The 7,289-nt window shown below is 39.3% G+C and overlaps 1 non-coding gene across 1 annotated transcript; it reads left to right on the top strand.

Annotated features, from left to right (window-relative positions):
- The first annotated feature begins 6,496 nt into the window (after positions 1–6,496).
- TRNAE-UUC (transfer RNA glutamic acid (anticodon UUC)) lies at positions 6,497–6,569 on the top strand. Its single transcript has one exon. It is a non-coding gene; the product is annotated as a tRNA-Glu (tRNA).
- The last annotated feature ends 720 nt before the right edge of the window (positions 6,570–7,289 follow it).

Genomic DNA, 7,289 nt, shown 5'->3' with positions numbered 1-7,289 from the left:
TTCATTTTTGCCAATTGCAGTTTCTCAGACACCCCCTTCCCCTTTTTCTTTCTTTTCTCTTCTTTTTTGGACAAGCAGAGTAGGTCCACTTAAAACATAAATACACATTAGCCTAAGATTCCTTTAGAGGAAAGAACACCAAAAGCAGAAGAATAATATTTTGAGTTGGTAATGTCCCAGAGAATGAGATAGCTGAATGTTTTACCTTTGTTCCATTCTTCTTTGAAAGCGATTTCTTGTTTTGCAAAGTGAGATGGGTATGCAATTTCTTATAAATCATCTGAATGAATCATAAGTGGGTACAGAGTGATGGCTTTTTTGAGAAGGATAGAAATATTCCAGGGCTTTAGAGTCTGGCCATTATCTGAGATTTAAGGCCATTTTCAGTAATTTCCTTGGGCTGGGCATACATGCCCTTATAAATTCACAATTCCAAATGACACAAATATATATCTGATAACAGTTATTTTTAGAGCTTATGCCCATGAATGTTAAAGGAAATAGGATATTGATTAGAATCTTGATGCTGAATGAAACAGGGTCGTGGAGAAATTGTTTTGAGTTATAGGTTACCTGCTCTGTAAAACTGGTCCAGAAGTGGAGAGTAAATGGAAACAGACTTTTTTTTAGATTTTTTTTTTTTTTTTTAATTCATGAGAGACAGAGGGAGAGAGAAAGGCAGAGGGAGAAGCAAGCTCCCAGGGAGCAGGGAGCCCGATTCGGGACTCGATCCCAGGACCCTGAGATCATGACCTGAGCTGAAGGCAGACGCTTAACCATCTGAGCCACCCAGGCGCCCTGGAAACAGACTTTTAAGTGGTTTGCATATTGATGCACTCAAGGCCTCTCAACTGGTGCCTTATTTGTTTTCTCCCATCTCTGTCATGTGAAGGTCTACTCAAGATAGGATGCGTTCAGATTTAGAAAATGCAATCCCTTCGTCTAGTACACATGGCGATCTCATCAAGATGTTATAGACATTGGGCATAGTCTTTATTTACCTTGCTAAAGCTAGAAACTTGCTTTGGAGCTTGTTGACAATAGGTGGAGAGATTGCTTTGGAATCAGAGTATGATCACCTCCTCAAGCATCTGGTCAGATTCATCTGATTTTGTTTTTCCCTTTGCTTTCTGCTCTTGTCTTTTTATTTGATATTCTTTCTCCCTCGCTTCCTATTCTCCTGCTGTATGTAATCAGCACTTTCTTTCTGGTCTCAGGAGCCTGCGCGGAGTAATGAGATCACCTTGCCATCAGTAATTCCAACTTCCTTGGCTCTTGCGCCCTCCCGGTGAGGACACGAGGAGGGTCTCACCTGGGCTTATGCATATGTCTGCTGCTCTAGTCACCACTTCTCCTCTGCAGGACCAGCAGTCTCTTGCAGGCACTATGGGCTCCCCACATGACCAATCTCTCCCATGGCAGCCCTCACTGCCTACGTCACAACATGCCCCAGAGCTTAATTAACTAGTTCTTTTAGTTTTTATTTTCAGCCTATCCTCTCGCTCACTAGGACCCAGGCATTGACCTAGGGCAGGGTCAGATAGACTCCAGTGGCACCTGCCTTCCTGAACTCACAATCACTGTGCCAAGTTCCTCAAGCCTGGCTTCTTCTTCAACAAAGAGGAGTTCACCCAGGGGTCTCCTCAGGTTATGCAAACAGACTCTAGTTTATCTGCCACGTCAGGATGCCAAACCATGCTGAGAGCCGTTTGGATTTCACTGCCCCTCAAGCAACATATCTGGATTCTCAGAGTCTTCTGCCACAAATAAGTAGGCTCAGTGATAATTTAAAACAAAATACTGGTCTCAACACACCAAAAAGATTTTAAAACTAGTGGATTGGTCAACTGTTTAAAGAGCACTACTTTAGCATTCAGTGTTTTTAGACATTACCGTCTCGGTAAGAGTTTATCTGACTACCCATACCTTCAAACACACACACACACACACACACACACACACACGCACGCAAATAGGGTTCTTTGTTCTTCCTAATTGAGGCCTTTTCCCCTTTGTATCCCCCACTAAGAGGTAAGGTCTCTTTTTAAAATTGATGTATAGTTGTCATATAATATTATATTAGGTTCAGGTGTGCAACATAGCGATTCAACATTTATATTGATTACAAAATGTTCGCCATGAAAAGTGTAATGAACTTTCAACGTAGGATGTGTCACAGTGTAGGATTCACTAGACAAGGCAGGAGGATGTCCAATGGATGTATATCAAGCAAATAAATGAAGAAATGAATGAATGCCTGAATGTTACCTTTAACCAAACAGTCTCATGAGATATATCAAGAGTGTGAAGCTCTTAGCACAGTGTCTAGCACTTACTACATGCTCAGTAATATAAGAGATTTTTTTGTCATTATTAATATCACACTTTTCCTCATTACAGCTTACATACATTCTTATTTATTCCACTCCACAACTCTGTGAAGTAGAAATTATCATCAACTCCATGCTGAAGATAAGCAAACTGGAGTACAGAGATGTTGAGACTCATTCATGATTGTATAGCTAGTGACCACTACAGCCAATACTTGAACCTCTATCTTCTGATTTCAAATTACAAATTATTTTCAACTATACTTTATGATCACCAAATTACAGGATTCTTTTTGAACTATACTATAAGATGCACCAAATTTCAGAGGAAGGAAATCTCCAACTTGTATTTAAAGACTTGACAACTACATTTGTTTCTTCTAGGCAACATTTTATTTTCATGCCTTTTGGTCTCCACATTTAAGTCCCATGGCCTGACCTCTGTCATCTCCTTCAGTTTTCTATTAGGTCAGTCCCTTTCTATGTAACGTCAGGTTCTTAGGTTTCTGTTGTCAGTCCCTTGACATAAAGGGATCTTTGTACCATAGAACTTAAGGTACTTAACCAGATATATCTGAGCTGCCTACTTTCATTTCTAGCTCTAAGCCAACTTTGCACATTCTGTTCTGGAAAAGAACTACTCTTGGCCCTAGCGTGCTGCACCCCCTTTCCCAACACCTAAATTTATGTAATTGCCTCCTTCTAGACTTTAAATTTTGCCTCAATGTGAGCCTCCACCAAGAAGCAAAGGGACAGGGAACTTTAAAGCTTTCTCTATATCTGCAGATGGAGAGAATGAGTTGGGAGTTTTCATGTTATACATGCTGTAGCAATAATCACACGGGTGCTTGCAACTAAACCTGTAATTCCTAGATGTCAAGGGTTTTTAGATGCTTGCATAGTTCTAATAACAGTAACACATGAAGAAGACTATCATTAAAAGAGACATCTGTGATAAATGACCTCTTCTCCCCGAAAACCTCAAACAATACAGAAGAAAGTAAAAAGCTCAGATTCCCTTCACCTACCTTCAGTGCTGCTCACTTCCTCAGAGGGAACCGTTATCAGCAATTTAGCGGGTATCAATCTCAAATCATTTCAATGTGTTTACAAAATAGTTTACACATTATGGTTGTAAAAGTGCTTTCTTATACATTTTTTCACTTCATTCTCATGAAAGGTAGGTGTATCCAGATGTGTGAAATGAGCTTTATGAAGGCAAATTTGCTCAGTCTCACAGCTGGTCACCAGCTCAAGCAGAACTTGACCCAGGGCTGTTGTGTAGTCTTTCTGCTGGTAACAGATGCCAACTCACAGTGTGTGTATTTAAGATTGATAGAAAGGGAGAGAGCATTGACCTACTACAGTAAATGACTTGGTCTTATTTATGGTGTGGCATGTATCTATATTGCTTATATTTTTATATCCCATTAGCCTCTATCTTCATGTAGTTAAAGCACTGAACAGCTGTGCTTGTTATGAGATGCTCAAGAGTCTCCCCATCTCCCCCTTCTTCTTCACTAAGGCTGAAGTTGATGTATTCATTTTCCTACCAACCTGGATAGTGGTATACACTGAAGGTGATATACAGTGAAGATCATGTGGGAGCTCTGAAAGTCTGATTGTCTGGTTGTCTGGTGCATGTCTCTAGAATGTGATGCTTTACAATTTTTCAAGTTTAGAGACTTCGCTTCACAGTTCTGGGACTTACATATGATGCAGAACACCCACAAAAATAATCCTTTATGCACCAAAAAAATAATAAAATACCGAGGAATAAACGAAAGAGGTGAAAGAGATGGACTCTGAAACAATGAGGAAAGAAACTGGTGTAGCCACTCTGGAAAACAGTATGGAGTTTCCTCAAAAAGTTAAAAATAAAACTAACAGATGATCCAGCAATCACACTACTGGGCATTTACCCAAAGAATACCAAAACACTAATTCAAAGGGATACATGCACTTGTGTGTTTACTGCAGCATTATTTACAATAGCCAAGACATGGAAGTAGCCTGTGTCCTTTGATAGATGAATGGATGAAGAAGAGGAAAACGGAATATTATTCAGCCATAAAAAAGCATGAAATCTTGCCATTTGCAACGACATGGGTGGAGCTAGAGAGTATGTAGCTAAGCAAAATAAGTCAGTCAGAGAAAGACAAATACCATATGATTTCACTCATATGTGGAATTTAAGACACAAAACAAATGAACAAAGAAAAAAAGAGATAAACCAAGAAACAGACTCTTAACCAGACTCTTAACTCTAGAGAACAAACAGATGGTTACCAGAGGGGAGATGGGTGGGGGGGGGATGGGTTAAACAGGTGAATGGAATTAAGGAGGGCACTTGTGATGAGCACCAGGTGATGTATGGAAGTACTGAATCACTATACTGTATAACTGAAACTAATATAGCTCTGCTAATTATACTGGAATTAAAATTTAAAAACTTAATAAAGTAATCCTTTAGAAGGCTTTTTTAAAAATCCACATCTACATAAATTCAATTTAGAGAAAAGAGAAAAAATAAATCAATGACATTTTAGTGATGACTCCCACCCAGGAATCCAAAGAGGTTTAAAGACAATAGCAGCAACAACAGCTCATTATTCTTAGTAACTTATCTACAGATGGTGACAAGGAAAACTTCTGAGAAGGAAAGTGGTGTGGTGTGTAAGCATGTCAGGTAAGAGAAGCCAAGTAAAGTCCAAGCAGAGAGCAACGCTTTGTGACGCATTATCTCGAAGAAAGCAGACCAGGGTCAAGTGTAGGGCAGAGCGCAGTGTTACATTTTCAAATCATATCTGACTTCTCTTTGATGTCACATTAAGAAATTGAGCTACCCAGAAGCATTTGAAATTCATTGCCTGGAATCATTTTGCCTAACAGTTATCAACAGGAATTTCTTTTTTTAGGAGAAGGCCCTATCCCAGGTAGTGAAAGCATTGTACCCTTCTGATTACTCATCTTAGCCTAAGAAAATAGTGACGAGGGCGCCTGGGTGGCTCAGTTGGTTGAGCGACTGCCTTCGGCTCAGGTCATGATCCTGGAGTCCTTGGATCGAGTCCCACATCGGGCTCCCTGCTCGGCAGGGAGTCTGCTTCTCCCTCTGACCCTCCCGACCCTCCCCCCTCTCATGCTCTCTCTCTCTCAAATAAATAAATAAAATCTTTAAAAAAAAAAAAAAGAAAATAGTGACGAGAAGTCTAACTCAATATTCCGCCCTGGAAAGACTGTTGGAATTCCTCTGCCCTTGAGATCAATGGTGCATGCGTTGGTGACTATCTGTAGAAGGACTTGAACAATGAGAAGTTAAAGGCTCAGTAATCATCAATCATGTTGCAGTTAATTAGACTGATTTCTGACAAGACTACTTGATGTGTTGCACTTTTTTTTAAATGTCTGGCCCATCCATTGTTTGATAAAAGATCATAACAGAGATTTGGCTTCTTTTCTAGCAAATTGATAAAGATGTTTTTTTAACAACCAGGCCAAAGACCTGTGTGGTATGAGTCATCTTTGCAAATGAGCATCCAAAACCACATTGTTTTTTGGTGTCGTCGAGATAGAGATTGGTTTCTCTCAAGTCAATGCACTCTGTATTTATAAAGCCCACCCCCTCAAACTAGCTTTCCAACCCGTCTTCCTACATCCTTCCAGATCTTATTTATTGCTTTCCAGTAATTCACTGCTATTGTTATTGATCCCACTAAGTTCTATCTGAAGGAATTTTAACCATTTAGTAAAGAAAATAAAGTCCATGTGGGTATAGGTGTGTGTGTAGCTTGAAAAATAAATTTGATAGAGAAGCTTCCTTCCTCTTAAAACTATTTCAAATCTCTGGGTATTTCTTACTCCAGTAGTTCTCAAAATTTGGTCGCTGGACAAATAGCATCACCTGGAAACCTGTTAGAAATGCACATACTTGGACTCCAGGGTTATTCGATCAGAAACTTTGGGGGTGGGGTCCAGCCATGGTGTTTTAACAGGTTCTCTAGGTGATTCTGACACATACCCGCTCATGCTGGGGAACTCTGCTTCCAAGCCATCTCTCTAACTTCTCCTAAAACATCATCTCAGCATGGGCGTGTATCAGTAACAACCTGACACAGTCTTTCTCTTGAGATCCATGAATTTCTTATTAAAGTAAAGATTATAGGGACACCTGGCTGGCTCAGACGGTAGAGCATGTGACTTTCAATCTTAGGGTCGTGAGTTCAAGCCTCACGTTGGGCATGGAGCCTTCTTAAAAAAAAAAGTAAGTAAAGGTTATAGAACAGTTTTTGCTCTTTCTGGATCCAGCTCTAGTTTACTTGTAGCGAACATTACATTAGTCCATTCATTGATAATTCAAGGGTCAGAAACTCACATGCTTTTGGGGACAGCAAGGTAGCTTAGGTGATAGACACAAAACTAATGCAAAATAGAGAATAGTGACAACTGTGTGAACAAATGGAGCGTTTACTCCTTCTGTTCACATAATTGAAATTCATATTTAAAAGAATTTTATATGGTAAAACAGACAACATTGTAGTCAGTAAGACTTAAAAAATCTATTTTAAGTATATTGTCAAGAAAAGGTTTATAAATAGTGGCTTTCATTCCAATTACCATTGGAATTATGTATATTTAGATCTGTATGAACCCCAGAGTAAATAAAAGAAAATAAAAATGTATAGTACAGTAAGATTCTTTGCTTTGTGTTAGACTTTAAGAAATCAAAGTAGGGTCTACAACTAGGTCTAAGGACTTGTGCAGACTTTGAGATCTTTTTACAGTGACTTGATTTTATTTGCTCATCTGATTTCACTTAGCATTAAGTTAAGAAATATATGCAAGAGCAAATTCAAGACAGCTGCCACTTGAAAAAAATCAAAGCATGGAGAGGCAGAGAAACTAACAATAAAATACACTTTTCTGATCTAAGATCACTACTATACAGGACTCTCGGGCTTT

The sequence above is a fragment of the Leptonychotes weddellii genome, chromosome 1 (assembly GCF_054177405.1).
Source record: "Leptonychotes weddellii isolate Sample4059 chromosome 1, ASM5417740v2, whole genome shotgun sequence".
NCBI lineage: Eukaryota > Metazoa > Chordata > Mammalia > Carnivora > Phocidae > Leptonychotes > Leptonychotes weddellii.
This window is presented reverse-complemented; position numbering and strand designations above follow the sequence as displayed.